This window comes from Phoenix dactylifera, chromosome 13 (assembly GCF_051530095.1).
Source record: "Phoenix dactylifera cultivar Ajwa chromosome 13, Ajwa_hap1_PhDact_Kaust_v1.1, whole genome shotgun sequence".
NCBI lineage: Eukaryota > Viridiplantae > Streptophyta > Magnoliopsida > Arecales > Arecaceae > Phoenix > Phoenix dactylifera.
Genome location: NC_143202.1, coordinates 26,242,634 through 26,265,574, shown reverse-complemented (window position 1 = coordinate 26,265,574; position 22,941 = coordinate 26,242,634). Strand labels below are relative to the sequence as shown.

The following is a 22,941-nucleotide window of genomic DNA, read 5'->3' as shown; positions in this document are numbered from 1 at the left end:
AGTTATCTTCTTCTGCCCCTTCGCTGGTTCAATCGCACTTGACTCAACTGTCAAGACTTCTTGCCATGGCCACTTTGATCCAAAAGGAGGATCAAATCATTTGAAAATCAAACATCAATGACAAATTTTCCACAGCTTCTCTATATCCATTCGTTAATACTAATGCAAGTTTGCATCTTCTCTTTGGAGTCTTTCTATATATCCCTCTTAGATTAAATATATATTTTTTGGTTGTGCTGGAGAAAAAATATAAATACTAGAGAGGTGATTGGAAAGAAACTTGGCAAGAACCTTGGCGAATGTGTATTGTGCAACCAGACTTTAGAGATGGTGGACTATGTTTTTTCTTGCTACTTCTTCCCATCTATTTGGAAGGCGTTATGCTTGGCTCTCAGAGTGCCACATCCCCAATCCTCTTTTAGTTACCTTTGTCTCGACTGGATTCAAAGGAATTTTGGAAAAAAGGTTCAACTGGTTGTTCTTATGCTTCTCGCGGCTATTGTGTGGGTGTGTTGGAAAGAACGAAATTTCATAGTTTTTCTTAACAAATATTCATCTGTTGCCACCGTAGCCTCCGAAGAACTTCGCATCTTCAATGACTAGGGTACTTTATGTGACCAAGATCTTTTGTCAGAATCAGAAGAATTTGGCAAGGTTAATAATATTCCTAGAGATCTTCATGAAGGCTGATATAAAAGATGTTTGGTCTCTCTCCCTCTCTCTCTTTAACCTTGTTCCATATACCAGCTGTAATATAACTTTTTCAAATCTTCCTTCCTTTCTTCTGTAATTTTTTTTTTTTCTAATCTTTAATAAAAGCCAGGTTGCCATCCCTGCCTCCCTTTCATTCAAAAAAATAAAGGAGAAAAGTTGGTGGAAAGAGAGATTATTCAGCTTTAATTAGAAAACATATTGGCTTTTAGCCTTCTGTCTATACCATGCAGGTTCCTTGTAATTTTGTTACAACAGCTACCACGACAAGGAATTTTGTTCATGTTCATCATTTGCTGGTGAGTGTGCAATAGATGCTGTCATATAATTGTGTTTATTCAGCTTTAACGGGACTCATGGCATAAATTTGCATGTCGTTGCTGGAAACAGATTATAGCTTTCCTAACTTTATATTTGTGTTAGGCTTATTCCTCTCAATCTTGTTACAAGATCTACAACTCTGAATTTTTCTCACCACTTGACATAGTTGAGAAAAACAATGCTGCGTGATATATTTTTCTTGGGTGTCGGATTGGGTAGTCAAGAAATTGGATTGTATTAGAAGGTCTTTTTTATCTATCTATGAGCAAGGGTCATTGTCTAGTCAATTGAAAATTGGTATGCATGGGAAAGACTCAAGTAGGTTTAGGAGTCAAGGATCCAAGGAACTTCTATATATCCTTGTTAGCCAAATATTAGGGGAAATTCCTTGATGGTGAACCAGGCTTGTGGAAGTCTCTGATATATTGTTTCTATTATAATAACAGAAGATTCTGGTACAATGGACTAAGAAATGGTATTTCTTTTTACTGGCGGGGTATATTGAAAACGAAGGGCATGAACTTTATGTGTGAAACCACTCTCATGCTAGGAAATGGGCAAAGGATCATACTTTGGTCGGATAGATGGTTGGATCAGTTTGAATCGGCTAGCCTTTTTTTGGGTTTATTCCTTTTGGTTATGGATCAATCCGTTTCTGTAGTTCCAAATAAGGTTTCAGTCAAAGGTTGCTTCTTTTGGATCATCATTTGCAGAAGGTTAGTTTTGGAACAATTTTTTGAAGCAAGATACGTCATCTCGGTATCAAAATCTCATACCGGTGCTATCCTGTTATTATATAAGTACATCCAGTATTGAGGCCAGTTCAGTACATCGAGTATTGGCGGTATTGAACCAATATGGTATGGTGTGCCCCATATCGTTCAGTCCAGTACGGGATGACATATCTTATTCTAAAGTATTACTAGCACATGGACATTCTCAATCTGATCTCACCTTCTTTGTTAATGATAAATTTGAGATGGCATTGGTGACCTTCCGGTTTATTTACGGTAGGCTCTTGTTTTAAGTTCATCATTTTTGGGGGTGAACTGAAAGAATTTTATTTGATCTTTTGGAGAATGAAGATTTCTGAGAAAGTGAGGTTATTTTGATGGCTGGCTTCCAAGGGCAAAGTTCTTACGGCAGGTAATTTGGAAAAGCCTCATCCTTCCTTGCATGTGTTGTGGCAAAGAAGAAACAACTTGTTCTTATCTAGTAGCGCCTAGGATTATGCTTATATCTTGAGAGCCCCCACCTCCTGGCTTCTCCAAGATGAATTTCGACGATAGTGTCAAGGAGAATAGTTGTTGCAGCATCGGGTTCGTCATCAGGGATCAGCAGACCAGACTAATGGCTGTCGGGGGTTGACATATTTTCGATCAGTTCATCGCTGGTGCCGAGGTTAGAGTTGTCTGGGAGGGGGTCTCCTACGCCAGACAGGTGCTGGGGGCAGACCGTATCATGCTTGAGGACTCCGATATAGTGACCAAGGGGATCTTGGGTCCCGAGAGTGCCGTTAGGGGGACGCGGCTGCTTCATCACATTCGCCAACTTTTAGGCAAATGCGTTGTCTTTCGAGCTACCCATGTCTTCAGAGAGGTCAATAGCGTTGCAGATTGGGTGATATCATGTGCAGCTCATCACTTCGAAGATTTTATCTGAGAGACCCATGCCTATGTTTTATCTCCCTTGTATTTACTTTTATTATCTGATTCTTTGGGCTGTGCTTACACTCAGTGTATGAGAGCTGCCGTTGTACCAAAAAAAAAAACTTCTGGAGTTCTTTGGAAGTAAGATTACGTGGAGAAATAGTGCTCCTCTCTCATCTTTTGGGGTGTTTGGAGGGTGAAGAGGATTGAGAAGAAGCGTAGAATGGGATGGGATGCTTCATAAATTGAAAAGAGATCTAGGCCTAATCCTTCCTCATGGGTGTTGTGCTGTGATAAAAAAAGAAACAACTGTTCACTTGTTACTCTGAGCAAGTTTCAGAGTACTTAAGAAATAAGGTTGATTTGAGAGGCAGATCCTTCTTTTTCATATTTTTGTGGTGTTTGGAAGGTTTGAGCTTTGTCTATGGTCTATGGATGATAAGTATCAAAGAGAAAATTATTTTTTAAAATCATTGTTATCTTGAGCTATTTTTTGTTAAACTTTTACATTTGAATTCTATGATATTAATAAAATTCAGATAGGCTCAGTTGGAGTCCCATCTTTTTTCTCAAGAAAAAAAAAACTTTTCTGGATAAAAAGGTAACTCCCAATGGATAGAAGTAGGCAAGAAATAAAACTCACCAGATATGAAGTAGGTGGAATAATGCACCAAAACTGATTTGATATGTCGAATAGAAGATTCAGTGCTAATGTCAAAACCGCAAATGATCAACTGAAATTTCTTCTTAAAATGAATTTAAAATATTTAATTAGTGCAGTCAATTTTAAGGATTATTGAGATCTATGAAATATGGCAAAACGTATGAAGTAGGGGAGAGCATGACATTTGGGCTTCTCGAATAAAGAACATATGCTTGATTAATAGGTGTCTTTTTTTTAGTGAACTCGAAACTTTTAACACATTAAAAAAAGCTGATACTTTGGAAGCAGGTGCAAGAGCAAGAGTAGCATGAAACAAATGGTTTGGCATTTCAAATTGATGACTTTGGTTTATAAAACATGCATAATTTATGTGGACTCTTCTTAATGCACTCAAAATTTTTTACATACATATTATGTTTGAGAAAGGTTTCCACTTATAATCTAGGCCTAGTTCTAGAAGCTTTGGACGTCGGACGTAGCTTAGCTTACATTATGCATAAGGGCTGCATGAAACGACTTTGGGTGTCTAGTTCTTTGAGCTGTACTCATATTTGTTGTGTGTGAGCAACGACGGCGAAAGAAGAAGAAATAGTAGAAGTAGTGGTAGTAGTAGTTGGTTGCCTGGTGGGTCCAAATGCTTGTGCGGCTTTGCAAGCTGCCACGTCACTCAGAGGCACTCTTGTACGTTCCTTATCATGTGGGCCCAATAAGGACCGCTGCCATCATCCACCACATATCTCATGGTGATAGGGACGGCGGCAAGAAACGACTTCGAATGTCTGGCTCTTTGAGCTGTACTCATATTTGTTGTGCGTAAACGATGGCGACGGAAGAAGAATAAAGAAGAAAGAAGGAAGAAGAAAAAATAGTAATAGTAATAGTAGTAGTTGGCAGCCTGGTGGGTCCAAATGCCCGGCAAGCTGCCACGTCACTCAAAGGCACTCTTGTACATTCCTTGTCATGTGGGGCCCAACAAGGACTGTCGCTGATGCAGGTGCATGGACGTCATACAATTTGCATGCCATTTTCAGAGCATTAAATGGCCGAATTTAGAAAAGGTATTAACATAAAGTTTCAAGTCTCTTTCTCTTCTTTCCAACAAGCCTAAGAATATTAAAATCCGAGTTATGGTTGGAAAGTTATAGGTATTTTAAGAGGCATGTGTCTTTTGAAGGATCAAGCGCTACCATTACACCAAAACCGACTGGTGTTAGTGAAGGCGCAACTCTATTTCCTTAAACCCCACCAAAGGCAGCGCTACGAATCGACTCCGACCAGGCCTCGCCCATCCCGGACTCCCACCTGGCCTCGCCATGGGTTCAGGGACCCTCGGGTATAACCCACCTACTAACCAAGCCATCGCCGTTGGCAGGCGGCAGGACATGCTGACAGGGACCCTCCCTTTGCTGCTGAGGGACTTCGTAAGGTATGGCCCGCACAGCGGCCGGCAGAATATGTCCAACATTCCCTCCCCCCCCCCAATGCGATGCTTGGGTTTCGAACTCGAGACCTCTAGCTCATCCACCACATATCCCATGGTGATGGGGACGATGGCGTGAGCCAGGAATGTGCCACCCACTTCCCATTGCGACAGTAAGAGAGAAAAAAAAACAAATATTATCCCCAGAGCCCTATTCTGTCTCTGCCATGGAAGAAACATTCCAGCATTTCTTTTTAATTAATAAAGCAGAGATAGTCACCCGGCCTTTACTGAAGATTGTAGTAAAAATTGTGAAAAAGAGAAAATATATATAGTGCCTAGCACAAGATCTCATTTTCATTAAGTAGACTTCCCATGACATGAATCAAGGAGAGATAGGTGGTTTAATTATTGCATATGTATGCTTAGCACCATGTTTAAAATAGAGAATGAACAACAAAAAAAAAAAAAAATCATGGCTGCGTGCTAAGGAAGAATTATTTGAACAACATCGAAATTTTATAGAAAAAAGTTACATAGACGATAGATGATGTGCAGCTCTTTTATTGCTTCATTGTCCACTAGAATCATAATTAAAAAAAAGAAAAATCATATACGAGATGTCGAAGTAGGAGCTATAGAGAGGCTACATATTGATTGTATAACATTTTGTGGATAAGATTTCTATGTAACAATTACATTGTTTAGGTTAATTTAGTTGGAGAAAGTATTTAAAAGTGTTGATTTTGGAGCCTGGTTGGGCCACCCATGATTAGGGGTGCAAATGGGTCGGGTCGGGTCGGGTCCTAGGTGACCCCGATCCGACCCGATTTTTTGTTCGGGTCCTAATTTTGGATCCGGACCCGACCCGGTTGAAGATCGGGTTGGGTCGGATCGGGTTCGGGTTGGGTCCGGATCTGATTCGGGTCGGGTCCGGGTCCGATCGGGTCCAATTTTTTTGTGCTTTTGGGAAAAAATTTAGGCAAATCTAATTTGGTCATATCATAATTATGAGGTGCTGGGTGACCCATGACTTGAAAGACTTTGCAATTGAGCTTCAGTCAGAACAGATGACCCATGACTTACTAACTAAGTCGGTCTACAAGCCAAATTTCATATCACACTATTTTTTATCTATATGACTGATTGAACGGAACTCCGTGTCTCCCAGCTCCCCTCTCACGAGGACAAAAAAAATCCCAGACCTTCTTCCAAAATCCAATTCCATTACAGAAAACTGGCACATGACCCATATTCAGTTGCAGTGTTCCCTCACTTTCTCCCTTCAAAAGTTAAAAGAAACAAAAACCAAAAAACAGAAGGAAAAAAAAAAAAAAAGGCAGCTACCGAGACACCAGAGGTCTCAACAGTGTAATAGATCGAGAGAGAATCCTGACGGGCCGACGTTCCTTTGGATTCTGTGAACCTATGCTTGTTGCTAACTTGCTATCCTCCCACACTGACCAACAGTACCACAACCCACGCCAAAAAAAAGAAAAAGAAAAAGAAAAAGAAAAGACTTTCTTTTGTTTTTCCTCTCTCTCTCTCTTCGGATCCATTCGGGTCAGGTCGGGTCCATTTGGTAAATCCAGACCCGACCCAGAAAATGATTCGGGTCCAATTTTAGGATCCGATCCGGACCCGCGGATCCTAAAATTCGGATCGGGTCGGGTCTACGCGGGTCGGGTCGGGTCGGGTCGACCCGTGTCGACCCGACCCATTTGCAGCCTTACCCATGATGGACTAGCCTGACCAAAGTTATCTAACATTTAAAAGAGAGAGTGAATAGTTGAAAGAAAAGAAAAAGCTACCGGTAGTTTCTCTCTCCCCCTCTCTTTTCTATATTTCTTAACATTATTGACATCCAGACTTCTCTCCTAAAAAAAATTTAGTGTTTTAGAGAGAGAAACAAAAATGAATAACTTTTTTTCATTCTTTTTCTGCACCATAAGCATTTGAACGGTAATTTTCATATTCTTTCCATTGTGATTGAATACTCGATTTTAAGCATGTTCTAGGAGTGGATAAGCATGTGGTTCAGCCCTTGGGATCCTCGGAGTTTCACTTTTACACTCTTTCAAAATAATTCATGAAACTTAAAATTCTATTTAGTATTCTTTATGTTATCAGAAATCTTATTCACGTCAAGATGCCATAACCAATTTAAGGAATCCAGCTTTAAAATGACAATCCTTTTATAGAAAATATTCCTCTTTTTTTCCTAAATAACAAGTTCTCGACAATTGCTGGCAAAATGTAACCATGACTTGAGTAAGAGGACTATTTAAAATTGTTTCGGCATTATAATTGCCTAATTTAGTTGTGTTGTTGCGGTATATCCAACTTAGTGAATTTCATAATTTTATAAGTTTTTTTTAATGAAAAAATCATTCTGTTGTAATCTAGAAAGATAGCTACTTATTAAGTACTAATTTTTATCCTAGTTACTCTTTGTTAACCGATATACTTATTCCTTTTTTAAAAAATGATATAATAAAAAAAGAAAGAGAATCATTAGTATGCTAGGCCCCATTTAGCCAGACAATTAACATAGTCGTATAATGATGAATGGTTGCACCAAAAGATATAGTGCCAAAAGTGATTTTTAACTTGTATTTTAATTATTTTTATTCATTAAACAATAATACGGTTATGCTAGGTGTTGTTTGGTATCTTTTTTTATATATTTTCAAAAATAAAAATATTTTTTTTGCATACTTTTCAATTTTCAAAATATAAAATATGTGGTATAATTCATTTTTTTTAAAAAAATAAAAATATAACGGTAATTAGTGGTGATAAAGGAGGTAGTGATAGGATGGTGGTGTCACAGAGGTGATATTGGTGGTGCTAGGGTAGAAGATGGCAGCCATATAGTGGAGGCAACTATGATGAGGGCAACGATGAAGATGACAATATGCTGGTCTAACAAAGTTCATTACAATGGCGGTGGTTGTGGTGCTTGCAATGGCGTAGCGAAGATGATAATCGTAGCAGTAGCATTGTGTCCAGATGGTGGCACTAATAATAAAGGTAATGATAGTGATGGGGACAAAGGTGACAATGATGGTGTTAACGATTGTAGTACAAAAATATAAATGTTTATTTTAAAAAAAATTTAATAAAAATAGAAACAATATTACCAAACATATTTTTATCTTCATCTTTGTTTTTATTTTAAAAAATAAAAAATAAAAAATAAAACTGATGCCACGTAGGTTTTTACTCTGATGAAAGGTGCATAGAGCGCACATAGCGGTTTTGATTCTATTTAATTAGGCCAAGTTTGACAAATTATAATGGAGCTAGGTATCCTTCTCAAGCAGTGGAGGTTAGAGTTATGCTGAGAAACTTTTTCTCCTAAGATTTTTAAAATCAGAAGGCTCCTTGGAGGGCAAATTAGAGGAAATTGTGCAGTAACCATCACAAAAAAGCATCTACAATATTTTTTTTTCAGTTCTAAATTTTAATATTAGAATGGTCTTCATACTCTTCTTTAGTTATCAATTAGATAACATCCACCTTCCTTTTTGTTATCTGTAGATAATGCTGAGAATTTTCTCATTTTAAAAGTTCTGGTGGACTCAAGAATTTGTTCCAACTTACAAATTTCCCCTCCTAGAAATATCTGTACTATTTTTGTTAAGTTCTTCTGCATCTTACTATGTGACATTGTAGCAGGGAAAGGAAGTTGACTATTTTTGGAAGCAAGGGCCATCGCATGTGCCAGTGATGTGAGGGTAAAGGTACAAAGAGGAAGTCCACACGTGTATGATGCAGCAGGAAAGGAGCAATATTTGATGATACATAAAACTAGCAGATACACCCAATCCTGCATCCAAGGGGAATCATATGCTTGTTGCTAGGTTTGGCAATAGACTTGCTTTGAAAGGTTCAAAGTTCGCCGAAGTAACCTTGTTTTCATAAAAAGGAATGATTTAGGATAAGGTTTGCTATACTGAGTGTGCCGTATCGTATACGTTCCTTCGCTGCTCTTTCCTGGATTCTTCATGGATTCCTCTTCCCCACCCCGCGATCCATAGTATATTCCATTGTACCAAATCAATACATTGTGCGATACAGTACCGACACTCGATATGTTAAGTTGTACTATACCGAACTATGTACCAATACTATAATAGAATGGTATCGATATAGAATCTGGTTTGGAGATGACGAATCGTGACTTCAGGACTTGGTAGCTCAAAATTGCCACTAAGATGAAGAACGATACAATTGTAGAATAATCGCAAGGAGGGTAACATGCTTGTTGTTAGGTTGATGGGGAAGAAATTGGTCTATAACTTGGAGGGATGGTTTCAAATTTGTCATGATAAGCTTGTTTTCAGAATTATTTGGGGAGTTGGTAATCTTGTTTAAAATTGTCACTTGGCTAAAGAAAGATATGTTTGTCGGGGCACGGAGAAGTCTCTAAAAAACCAACCGATGGGGCGTTCTTTTCTTCTCCATCATGATCAGGGTGCGGCCATGGGAGGAAAAAAAATTTAGAATGATGCTGGGCAAACAAACGCAGGACACATGTCAAGCCAGTTTCAAAAGAAGGGGTTGGGTCACAGGACGAGAGGTTTTGGACTTGACACGGCAATGTGTACCATTTCCATCATAGGACGACGTTTATATCATCCCCTCGCTTTCATTGCAGAATTTCCTGCACAACAAAACGGACTCATTGGCTTGACGGTGTTCAAGAACGTTCAATGGCTAGGAATGTCTCAACGTTATAGGTTCATTCTCTAGTTCTCTCTCTCTCTTTCTATATATGCATAGGTTCAATGGCTAGGATTGTCTCAATGTCATAGATTTATTCTCTAGTTCTCTCTCTCTCTCTACACACACACACACACACACACACACACACACACACACACACACACACACACGTATATATGTATGTATGTATATACACACATAAGTTCAATAGCTAGGAGTGCCTCAACTTCATAGTTTCATTTTCTAGTTCTCTCTCTCTCTACTTAGATCCATTCAGATCAAGATTAAATAATAAGGATCTAATAAAGATGATCCGATCCATCAAATGTGATTTATTATTGTTAAACTGTTTACATACCCAAAATCGAATGATATGGAGATCTCGAGCCTATGCATCAAATGGTTAAAAATTGGTTAGTTTAAATAATATAAAATAATATATATTTTTGACCACTTGATGCAGACTAGGAGTCTCCAAATTATATGATTTTTAGTATGTAAATAATTTAGAAGCAATGCTGCAATAGGACATATCCAATAGCATGGATCATTGTTACTGGACCTCATCATCCAATCATGACCTCATTGGATCTGAGTGGAGATTCACCCGACCGGATTATATATATGTATGTATGTGTGTGTGTGTGTATATATATATATATATGTATATGTATATGTGTGTGTGTATATATATAAGTGATGGGTGAATTAAAATTTTCCAATTCAGAAAGCATGTTCATGGTTATTTGGACGAGAATGCACTAAATGCCCTCATGTCCACAGGATGATAATAAGAACTATCTCGTTAGCCATTTGTGAAGCCCGCATATTCAGGATGCATTTCGTGGTAAAGCTAAAGATGAATTAAAAAGTGGATAACAAAGGATATATATACACGCATACATACAAACACACACGTATATAACTTTCAACTTAGGTTTTGCTTCAAACAAAAAAGACCCTATCAGCTTAAGGAATCTGATTTCATATTACTAATCAACTCGATCTCTTGCGTGACATGTAATTGCATGGGTACGAGAGAACTAGAACCTCTCCTTTGTTTTATAGTGGGAATTGATGAATAGACTTCCATTTTGGATATACTTTTTGTGTTATTTCTCTCCCTCACTGTCTAAAGATACTCAAGCTTAGAGTGAGTTCCAATTCTGTGATAAAATTCTCTTTATTTTTGTATAAAATTGATGCAAGAGGTTCACCACCCTCGTTGTGGATAACTATGGCCATTTTAGGGACGATTAGATAGGGTCTCGAGCAAGGTTCATTATTTGGGAAGTCAAATCACCTGCCAAATTTCTGGAAGCCCCAACTTGTTCGTACAATATCCAATTGCATTGTTTTCTTTTTTTCTTGAAAACAAATAATTTTTCGAGTTTTATGACGTAGTCATTCCTTAGAGATGTGGGCATCGAGCATTCAAGATCAAATTTAATCCTTTGGATCCCGAAGTGGGCTGATCCAATTATTTTTTATTTTTTTTGGAAAAGATTTTGATCGAACGTATCTCTTAATTCAAAAAGAGTTAGGTGAAGCATCTGCACGCAAAGTCAATCTTTTTCAGAAAACTTGTATCCTCTTTTATCTAGAAGAGAAATGTGACCTGACTTATAGAAAGACGGATTTGATTAGTATAAATAGAAGCTATATATCTCGATTTATTATTCGTTAATGAAAGAGAAGGGAATCTATCCCTACTTTAACCAAAATTTTTATTTTTTCTAAATTTTCGTAAGTAATTCGAGTTGAGCGTATTGAAAGAATTGCTTTCTTTATCTGATCGATCATATCAAAATGCTTTTGACTATTGTGATGTCATTTACTTTACGAAAGTACCACCATGAATTCCACATTATAATCTCTCCTACCATTGACCAGTTTGGTGACGCTAAAGATCTAATGCAGAAGCCTTCTTGGATGTTAGGACAGAGAAGAAAAGAGCTTGTTAATTGTCGAGGAGAAAGAACATTATGAAAAATACCTTTGCCTTTGTGGCGTCTAAGTGGTGGTTTTTGGTATCATCATAGTGCGAGCATGCTTTCAACCTTGCCTTCACCAGAACAACTATAATTGATGAGTGGGGCTACACTCAAATTACCTTTTGCTAGTGGATTAAGTAAAAAAAAAGGTAGTAGTACCTCCCCCTCCAACAACCACCATCTGTAGAAGAACACGGCTCCACATGTAATCCTCCTTGTGGGCATTACGTGCTTAACTAAAAAGCCTACCAAAAGAAAGAGTGGTCATTCAAACAAAGCTAAGGAATCTGAGGAAGAAGATTGGGACAAGTTGTGGCTCATAGGCTAAATCCATCCATTTATTTAGGAGGGGTCTAGATTTCTTTTTGATGTAGAATGGGGCATTAGGGTTTCTAAATGCGAACATGCTTGATGATCTCTTATGCATGTCGGGAGGTGGCCGAAGGGCTCGAGATAATGGATGTTACATTGGATCGAACCTAATCAACCACAAAGGGAGCAATCAACAACATGTCACTTTGGAGCATGCGGTGACCGTCGACATATCTTCTCCGATGAGGCCATGTGTCATGCTTTTTCCTTGGTGACCTTAGTTGATCTGGACCCAACTCATATAGTAGACCAACTCAAATGCATTAGACATGGCACATTAGTGCATTGGTTGTTTCTTTGTTAAGAACACAAGTTTGAATTGAAATCCCCACCTGCAGTCTATGCTTTCTATGGGGCTAAAAAGAGCCGTTACAGACCATGCCACCTTGCCCATGCTCATGTTAGTGGGTATAAAGATGGTGGCATGCCTAAATTATGTCCCATGATCCGAGTGGGTGGCCTTCCGGCAACTTTGCTATCAAGCCATGAGCACTTCGACAGCTTTGGCACTCAAATTCTAGTGCTTTCATTTCAAGGGAAGACAGCTTCAGCGTAATTGCCAAGTTTTAGGATTGGAGTTTCAAGATCCTATTCACTTCCTTTTCTAGGTGGGCAATGGTGGGAAGTATCTTTGGCGTGGCTTCAACAGTTTGATGAATGGTTTCTTGTGGGCATGGAAAGCACTATAACTTGGTCGCTAGTGAGCCTCTACGTGCACCAGTTTAAAATACTTATATTTTTCAAATATAAATATTGCTCATTATTGTTTAACCATCGCAGAAAGATAGACTAATAGTTTGAAAGTGCTACTTTTCTTTTAAGTAAAGCCGACCTTTGTGGAAGATCTCTTTTGCAGACATTTCAAATCAAAAGGAAACCCCTCTTAGAAAAAAGAACATCTTGCTCAAAGTTGATCATGTCTCTTGCTTCAAGAAGTGGCATGAGAAGCCTATCATAATTCAATATCATATATATGACTGCCAGAGATCGACCTCACGCCTTTGTTGACTATGGACCTTGGATAATTGATGTAATATGCTAAGCTAAGCCAAACCAAATCAGAAACTTTATATAGAGGATAAGATAGGGCTTTGACTCATGGTCGTGTACAAAATTTTCTTTCCTTTTTCTTTATTTTTTTTGCTTTTCATTGGAGAAAGCAAGGTTATGTACGTGCAAACCATGATCCTTTATAGATGGACAAGCATGGCCAGCTTAGAAGATATATGGATGCTAGAATAATGGTTGAGATATATGTTCGTGGAGTCATATATAGCTGATGACCGCCCCCCAAGATTTACTTTAATATTTGAGTAAGGCCTAATGACTAATTAGATAATTAAATAGTTTGATATGTTGGATATATACTGAAGCTCTATTCCATGGAGCATGGATGCATGACATCTATCCTTCTTAGTTAGAATTATTTGATCACAAAGTATAAAACAGCCGTATTGCTTGCAGAACGATATATAGACTTTTGGAGTAATTTTATTTTTTTTTCTTGGTACAACAATCATCTGAAATTTTTATATAAACAAAGAAGAAGTAACAGTCTCAAAACTAACCCACTGAAAAGAGGGACTGATTGGCTGATAAATATGGGCCATAAGTAAGCAAGAAAAAATTCTTTAAAAAACTTAATGATGCATTTGATATGTCCAACATGTAGAAGAAAATAGAGCAGCACAAAACAAAATTCTCCCGATCAATCTTGCAGCCACTGTGGTGCAAAAAATAGAGCATTACAACATGTAACTTTTTTTTTGTATGAGATTTATATGTTGTTCGAGCAAGGTTCAATTATTGAAGTACCAGATGATCCCTAGTGGTAATGCTTGCAGCACCACATTTTTTTATATAAAATTTAGGGCTTTATCAACATTAGAAAACATTGGGCAATCCCAAAGATGAGACAGCTGAGGCATGCCCAACCTCAGCTATACTCAGATGTTGCTCCTCTTTTTCTCTCGCTAGATATAATGGAAAGGAGAACAATCTACGGCTGGGCTAGATTGATGTACAGGCATACTACTGATTTCTGAATTAGAAAGGATGGACGGTATTTGATTCTGTTGCCTTACTTTTAAATAAATTTGCTATTAGGTTCTATCCTCTTTGAGAAGGGATCGATAAATATGGTGACACTACTAAAAACTACGAACTAAGAGATAAATAAAGATAAAGAAAGATAGCTGAAAAATAAAATGGAAAAGCTGATCATTCCATTGACGCATATCCCTTCTTAGATTATAATTTAATTTTATGCATGTCTCTTTTAACCGATAGATAATTGTCTATCTCTAATATTGACATGCGTCATTTCGGTTGTTATCACTCCATCAACCATGTAGTATCATTTTGGCCACTCTTTATGTACCTGATATAAGCAATCCTATCCAATACTTTACTCCAATTAGTGGCCTTCATGCCCGTTCTGTTAAATTAAACCTAAGCGCTCGACCTAAACCTAATTTCATTATCAAGATAAGAGCCTCTCACAATTACTCAGCTCCTAGCAAAGCATATCGCTACTATCTAACCGACTTCGAGGCTTCCACTATAGGATAGCATATTGTACAAACACCGAGTTTGTTCGACACAAATTGAACCTAGGGCTGGCCTAACCCTTAGGCAACTTAGGAGGTCGCTTAAGGCTCTGGCCCAAAGAATGCTCACCGAAAGGCCTCAAACACAAAATGGAAAGAAAAAAGACCTTTCTATGAGTTGGTCTTAGACCGGTCTACTGCAGGGAAGGCTTCAAAGGCAAAACGGCTTTAGGTCTCCAAATACATTGGGCCGCTCCTGATTGAATCCATGCCAAAACAAATCCATCCATCTTCCATTCCAGGTTAGAATGCGATATAAACCTCGAGTTTGTTCGACACAAATTGAACCCATGCCAAAACAAATCCCTCGCTGATGACCAGCCAATATCCATTAATTTATCTGGTTTGTGGGACTCATCAGAGTGCTGCGGACACTCTTGCCCTAAACATGGGGGTGTCAGTCCTTGCAACCAATTCTCTCTACAACACAAACTCGTGCATCTACTCAGAGACGCCGGCAAGCATGGGTTTCCCAAACGTCTCCATTTCTTTTGGCCGGGTGCGACACTCTTAAGTAATGGCCCAAGGTGTTCGATGGCCGGTGCATTGCATTGTCATGCCCTTTTTCCCGGCACTCAGCAATGGATTTCGGATACTTATCCTTGGAGAGCATGGGCGATGCACTTTTATGATGAGTGGACTTTCTGATATATTTTAGGAGCTTATGCATCAGATGTGCAGTGGAAGCGCAAAAAATAGTCCTCTTATGCATCACTGACAAGCAAGGAATTAAGCTCCAAATACTACAAGAAACAGAAGCTTTGGCGACGCTTTTTAAGGTCTATACCGACACTTTTTAAGGAGATGGCTTCTTGAATCTGGAGATCGAGAAAGAGCAACGAAGAGAGGAGGGGAGGGGGGTGCGGCGGCCGGAGGGGTTAGGGATCGCTTTTGAAAGCGAGCGATGGAGAGAGAAGGAGAGGGGGTTAGGAATTTGTAAGGAAGAATGGGCCTCCGACGACGCTTTATAAAGCGTCGTTCGGGGAGGCAGGATGCGGATTATTTTTTTTTGGAAAAATTTGGCCTCTGACGACGCTTTTGAAAGCGTCGTCATTTCAAAAATGACCTCCGACGACGCTTCGAAAAGCGTCAGTTTTTTTTTATTTTTCGACGACGGTATTTAGCGTCGTCTTAGCCCATGAAGCGTCGTCTATTGCCGACGATAAAACTGACTTTTCTTATAGTGAAAGGCATCAAGTATTTTCTGTTGTGTTGTGAATAGGACGTAAAAAAACCACAAAAAATAGTTTATAGTTGCACACTCTTAAGTGTCCATCCCACTGCAAGAAATCATAAAAAATTTTGACCGCCAAAAATTAATATTGGATTTTTTTTTGAAAAACTTATGATCCATTATATCTCCCACTTTTTTCGAAAATGCAGGGCAAGTGTTGGTGTCCGGTACTTAGAAAATGTAGGAATTTAGTGCGAAGAAAAACCACAAAACTATTTCATGTACTATCTGTAGTAGGAATTAAATCGGTGACCTATCAACTAAATAAGAACAGCCCAACCACCTGACAGTAATCTATTTTATTAAATTAATGTCTACTATAGTTAAAAGATTATTCGCATGAAATATACTCATTTGAAATATGTTGTCATATTTCATATTTTAATATTTATTTTTACAAAAGATTTAATCTTTTGTACTTTGATAAATGCAAAATCAATAACTTCATTCCTTTCTTTGTGATATTTTCAAAATAATTTTGTTTAAAGTATTTAAGAGCATCAATAACTTCAACACATTCTTATATTTGTATATAATTTTTTTCTTACAAGTTCTTTAAAATATAGATAATTTTACTTGTGTTGCAATTAAAAAATAATAAGAATATTATACATTATTTAAAAAATTATAGTTTTTAATATATTTTTGATACAAAATCTAGTCAAATTAATGATCGAGACCCTTTGCCAAGTCAATCTCCTGCATTCTTATTGTTGATCGAGTTAAACTCAGCATCAATATGCACTCTAAGTTAGCATTTTTATTTTGCATTAGTAAATCATGCTTCCAAAAAAAATTTTGACTTATTGATAAGAAAAATAAAGAATAACTATAAACTAATATTTGGTAATTAAATTATAGTACGAGTTAACATATTACGAATGTAGAGCAAAGTGTTTTTTCTTGATATTTTTTAAAAATATGAGAAATAATATCATGGATTTTATGATATATTGTAATGTTCATGTGCTTGTGTACAATTCGACTCTTGGGTGCACTTGTGCATGCATATGCATGTGAACTGAAAAATCTCATGTTTGTGCATGCATGTCGAACTAACATTTCTCACATCATATTAGCATACATATTATCCATCATCTTCCTCCTTCCTCCTCCTTTTCAAGGACAAAGTTACACCAGTGCCAATATGCAACAACGTTGTGGGCCATTCAATCTCTTGTGGGCTCCAATGTTCCATTGGTGTCTTGGTGATCAAAACCATCCATTCATCTTTCTTGTGTATAGCTATGCTTCCATAGTTCTCCCTCTGAAATGAGCCTAGCCTGGTATTGGGCCTTAATGAGGCTTGGTCTTGGAACTTGCTCAACTGTGACATGCCCATTCGTTTTATTGCAAAATGACCTATGGTGTGTCCCTGGCCGGTGCAACGAGTTTATTTGTCTTAGTAGGCACACCAACATGGGACATAAGCTATGGCCATTTTTAAGGGATTTTTCATTATTAATAAGAAATCGAGAACAAGATTTTGTCACCTAATACAAGGGGTGGTATCCAATCTCTTCAAGTCCAGGTATATGTAGATTTCCTAATTCTACAATCCATCAATTGGGTCAGTTTTTGTTCTGGGTAGGTACAAAATTCCAGCACTTATTGGGCTAAAGTCCCCATTTCTAAAAACAGTGACACGGAGGAAAGAGAAATGACGTCCATATGCTGGCTGAAGGAAATGATAGTTGAGTCTCATGGTGGTAGGTGACATGTTAGGCCAAGTGGTGGTTGTTGTGGGTGAAAACTTAACGAGACCTTTATGTTTTATGATATGTTAGATAATCGTCGGGTTTCTTTTGTGTCGTTATTTTTTTTATTTTTATATTTTGCTTTAACAAGTTCTTCATACAATACGCGTATGAATACATGCAAAAAAAATCAGAAAACACAAGCTCGCGGAGTGCCAGTGGCAGCTCCCGCTCTCCTGACCACATGGCGTATCCTGAGTGGTAGGCCGCGTAGGAAGCCACCCAGTCAGCCGTCTCGTTGGCCTCTCTAAAGACATGCTTGGCCTCGAAGACCACATTACCCCTCACCATCATCCCAATGTCCCAGATCAGAGGGTGGTCTGTGCTTTCACCACTCAGTCCCCTTCGAATCTACCCAATGACCATAGCCAAATCGTCCTCCAGAATGATCAAGCTGGCCCGCAGCACCTGCCGCGCATGGCGAAGGCTTGCCCAAGCAGCTCGCAAGTTCGCCCCTGGAACTGATGTGTCGAACAACTGGCAACCGCCCGCTGCCACTACCTTAGAGTGAGGATCCCGTATAACAAAGACTGCCCCGCCTCGCGTACCGCCATCCAGCACCGATCCGTCAAAGTCGACCTTAAGGAAGCTTGTTTTGTGTCGTTATTAGCTCAGAATGATTGTATCTGCCCTAGACCTAGACTTCAAATTTCTACTCTATTTAGGGCTGGTCAAGTGGCTGTTAGTAGGGTGACGCAGTTTGCACCTAGAGACATAACTCGGTAAAACAAATTCAATCGATAGGAACGATTTGAGACTTGAATAAGTCTACCAACAATGAAACAGAAGGCAATAAATTTATTCGTAATAGTAGCAAACAACGACAACGAGGACGACAATGAAGACGGCGATGACAAGAACAAGAAGAAAACAACATAACAGCTACTCTCCTTCATCGATTGTGAGGAAGATGGTGGCAAGCACAATGACACAAATTTTTGGTTTGATGCCCTGGGCGCATGGAGGATCTCCATAACAACATTCACGAGTAATCCAGCGTGCAACTTTCCACCATGCAAAGCATCCAAGCAATTAATAGCATATATCAGCTTGAAGTGGCAGTAGCAGCACGCTTGAGGCAGCTTTGTCGCCTTAGCCTGCACCAGCGTGGACGGAGGAACCATGGGGGAGTCAGCTTCTTGGTGGTAGTGCTTGCCATGTCCTTGCTCTCTACTCTATATGCTCTTTTATCACTCTATTCTTAAAAGGGAGGATGGAGATCATGATAGCAGATGGGAGGTCTAATATACCATAGGACAGGTTTGATAGGAGGGCTACTGTGGCATCAGCATGACCTTAGCAGGGACCGACGTACAAAAGATAATTAAATATTATTACTTTTTGAAGTTAACTGATGTGATGCTAATAAAAAAAAGATTTACGATATAACATCCGTCCAACAGGGCTTGTCTCATAAAGTGGTCCAATTAACATTTCACCAATTGGGATAATTAGACTTTTCCATGCATCCATGCTTCTTATTTAAGTTACCATAGATGTCGTCGTCGCCGCAGCATCCAATGTGATGGATTTCGTGGTTTGTTTTGGAAGATTCATAGTCTCTTCCAATGGTGCTGGGCTTACACATCCAATGATATCACACACAGACACACACAGAGAGAGAGAGAGAGAGAGAGAGAGAAGATGAGACGTCCCCATCATCTGGACCCGTAGATCACGGGGTGGAATTCAGTAGCATCCGGACTCGGTGGAGACGCCCTCGTGAAAGGTCTCACACGGCCACCAATACTTCGTCCTTTGTTTCACTGCTCAGCGACAAGCCGTCCATGCAAACAGAAGGGCGGTACCGTCCATGGGATAAAACTGTTATGTTATGAATCTAATCTAACTGAAGGGTAACTCCCACAAAGACACAGTGAAAAGGAGCCTGAGCATCTACCGAGGAAGAAAAGTATCAAATAAAGACACCAGTCTGCTTAAAGATCAACACTCAAAAATGAAAAGAAGACGACCTACAGCTAATTATTGCTTCAAGCGGCACTTCAATTATTAAGTTCAGTTCAGTAGTGCAGCACGTAAGCATTGTACTCAACAATGGCATCCCCCGTGTTGGGATTAAACCAGTGGGTTTGGGCCTGAGCATAGCCCCGGGCGAATCGGAACAGCCCGCTCCCTCCGACCACCGGCATCTCCCGTACCCGGTGAAGCACCGGGTTCCGTCCGAGCACGGTGAGCACGCTGCCGTTGTACTTCCCCTCTGTGAACACCAGGTTCATGACCATGAGCAGGCCCAGCTCCTGCTGGGCCGCAAATGCATACATCCCCTGAGCCCGGCCCACGGGTTTCGAAGTCGGCTCCGGCCCCTCCGTCAGCAAATCATCCATCATGACGGTCTTGCCGAAGCTCGATGGCAAAGGCATGACCGGATCGGTGACCGGCATCGCCGTCGCGTTGCGGCCGCTCACTACGTCATGGAAGAAGAAGTGGAGGTGGCTTACCTTCTGCCTTAGCTTCATGTGGGCTGGTTTGGAGAAATGGGCCTGGGTTTTTGCATTAGTTAGGCCGCAAGTGGGGAGGAAGAGGGATGGGAGGAGCATGCCAAAAAGAAGAGATGAAATGGTTGTGGTGACGGTAGCCATTTTTCTGCCAATGCGTGGAGGGCATGGAATTAAGCTAAGATGGAAGCTATATTTATAGAGGAAAACCATCGTGGCAAAGAGAAATGAAGTGCAATAATGAGTGTGGGGACCAAGTTGTAGTAAAATTCGTGACACAAACTAATTGGCTCAGCGGGAGCTTTGGTTCCATGGAGGTAATAGGGAACAGCCAAGTCAGCACCCAAAAGTATGGGAATAAGCCATGGTCCCACCATGTGTAGGATTATGTGACAGGATTGGATTCACTGGAACTTGCTGTTTTCTGTTACATATAGCTCCTGGTCTCAAGCTCTCAATCAGTGCGGGAGCCAGCACTTGGAACCACCGTTGCCTTTATTTATTCCATTCAGAGGTCTCCAAGTCTGTTAAACGGGGACGGTGGGATAAAATTAATTCACCGGGGAAAAAGAAACCAACGTTGTGGACCCGTCAACGCTACAATTAAGTGAGAATTATGCACAATCACATCTGTTATAATATAACATGCATGCACGACATTGAATATCACAGTATGATCGTCCTCGACCGCCATGACCTTCTTGTTGATTACTAGGCTTATGGTGCCTTCTGATATATTACAGTTGTCAGAATCATGTACAATCTCGCCTATTATAGTACGTATAATATTAGATATCACAGTTATTACATATTGCATGCATAATCTTGGTATATCAGCTCGGATCAATCTCTAAAAATCATAGAATCTAATTGTCATATTCAAATTCAGTATTCATATCAAATCATAAAATTTTGTTATTATATTATACTATATATATGTCCTCTAGTATTTTTCTCATAATCATAGAACTTTATTGTTGTATCTTACTATATCTATGAGCTCAATTTGAATATAAAGCACACTAGTGCTATGAACAATATATGTAATTTAAATCATATTTTTAATACAAATTTCTCAACTATGGTGTTTAAAGAATCCATATTTGACTTTGCTTAGCTACCACGCTTTAAAGGACTCTCATGCGGGGACTTCTGCTTACATGAGGAGGAAGAGAGTGTTCGGGAGAGAACTTTGAAAAGCAGCACGATGAAAAAGAAATCAGGGAGAGTCTAAAGGAAGCATAAAACAATTGGAAGGTGGAGAATGTTTGGGAGAAACCTCCCCACCCTACCTTCCGGCATTTTTATTACTTTAGGATCGTACAAAATTAATGTTCTGTGGGTACAAAATCATTTTTTTTATTTTCTTGGGTGAAATCATTACATGGTGGAATAAGGCCATTTGGGAATTCAAAGGAGTCATCATACATGTAATAGTTCGTGTTAATTATTATGTCCAAAGGTTAATATCTTAAGTAGCAAACTTTGGCATCCGAAGGTGGGGCTTGCTTTGAAGGCAAGTATAACCAAGCATTCGAGAGTTGATTCAAAGCAAGATTTTGTGCCTGGAATTTGGCATATTGGAGTATCAAACACAACTCTTAAGTGTTATAGAGGAGATCTCTTTTCTTTTATGATGAGGCACTCACATTATATGCACTTAAAATATATCTACTAGATTGAAATAACCAATACAAACCATCAACTAGTTATGTCTCACATCCCATGAAAGTGCCATGATGTTTGATGCCAACATTTAAACTAAACACCAAACTGTAACCATTGATTGCTAGAATTAGTCGGGCAAGAGAAAGACTATTGTATCATGAGGTTACGTCTCACAGGTGATAGTCAACCTTTTTTTTTTGATAAATCGGATGATTTAAGTTAATTGGGCATAAATACATCCATGGGAATGAAAAATAAAATATTACAAAATTGAATAGGAAGATCTGTTGAAAAAACCTATAATGTAGATCTCATATAATTTGCCACATAAAATGTCATCCGATCAGTTGCACTATTAGCTTATCTATAAATATGTGAAATCTCAATTTAGAGTAGTGAATGCATCATCGCCAACAATCCAGTGGAAGAAGTCTTCTGTTAGTAGGAAGTGAATTAGAAATATATCTAATAATTGTTATAGAGTCTTCGTCTAAATAAACCTGTGAAACTCTTAATGTATATATAACATAATTTAGATCTTTCCAAGCTGCACGTAACTCCACCATTGGAATTGTAGTATCCAAAATTCTAACACCGTCTGCAACTGGCGATGCACTTAGCACTTCATATAATAAAGTCTGCTCCACAAATGCACCTTTTTTTTTCATGACAGTCCCATTAAAATTGAACTTGAGGAAATAGAAGGGTGATGGTGTTGCTGAATTGATATATAATTGCTCGAGTTTAAAGATAATAGAAAACAAAAAAAGGGTAAAATAAAACTGGTACTATTCAACCAAGGAATAACAAGGATGGTAGCACTCACAAAGCTGTGGTTTCTCCTCTCTCTCGCTCCCAGTAATGTGGAAGATGTACGCAGAGCCCCACGCAGTGCACGCGTGTTTAAGCCAAGTCAGGTTCGACTTTAATCTTTTCTATGTGACCCATTTTCTACTCGTTTTGGGTCCCAGTTATTGTGGACGAAGAGTAGCAGGACCACTAACAAATGCAGAAGAATAATGTGGGGGATCCGTGGGCATGTGTTTAGTTCTACATCAGTTATTCGTCGAAGAGATCTTGGGTACTTATACAGGTCTAAAGAACCTAAAAAATACCATCGAGCTACCTATTTTGGATGAAATCTTTGGTTGTTACAAATAGTATCAGAGTAAATCCAGCCTATGACCCAAGTGGACTAGGGAACATTGCAGCAGAGGCTCATTGAGGCTGACCACGGGCCGATCGTAATCCTTGTAATTAGATTTGAATGGATTTAAACTCTTAACCTGATGCTATTTTGGGTGAGGTCTTAAGCTGTTACATAATGTCATGGTAACTCAGAAAAACCACCCAAA

At 39.1% G+C, this 22,941-nt stretch overlaps 1 pseudogene across 1 annotated transcript; it reads right to left on the bottom strand.

Annotated features, from left to right (window-relative positions):
• Positions 1-18,240: 18,240 nt before the first annotated feature.
• LOC103706853 (dirigent protein 22 pseudogene) lies at positions 18,241-20,101 on the bottom strand (annotated as a pseudogene). The gene has a single exon (XR_015972781.2). The product of XR_015972781.2 is annotated as a dirigent protein 22 pseudogene (transcript).
• Positions 20,102-22,941: the final 2,840 nt, after the last annotated feature.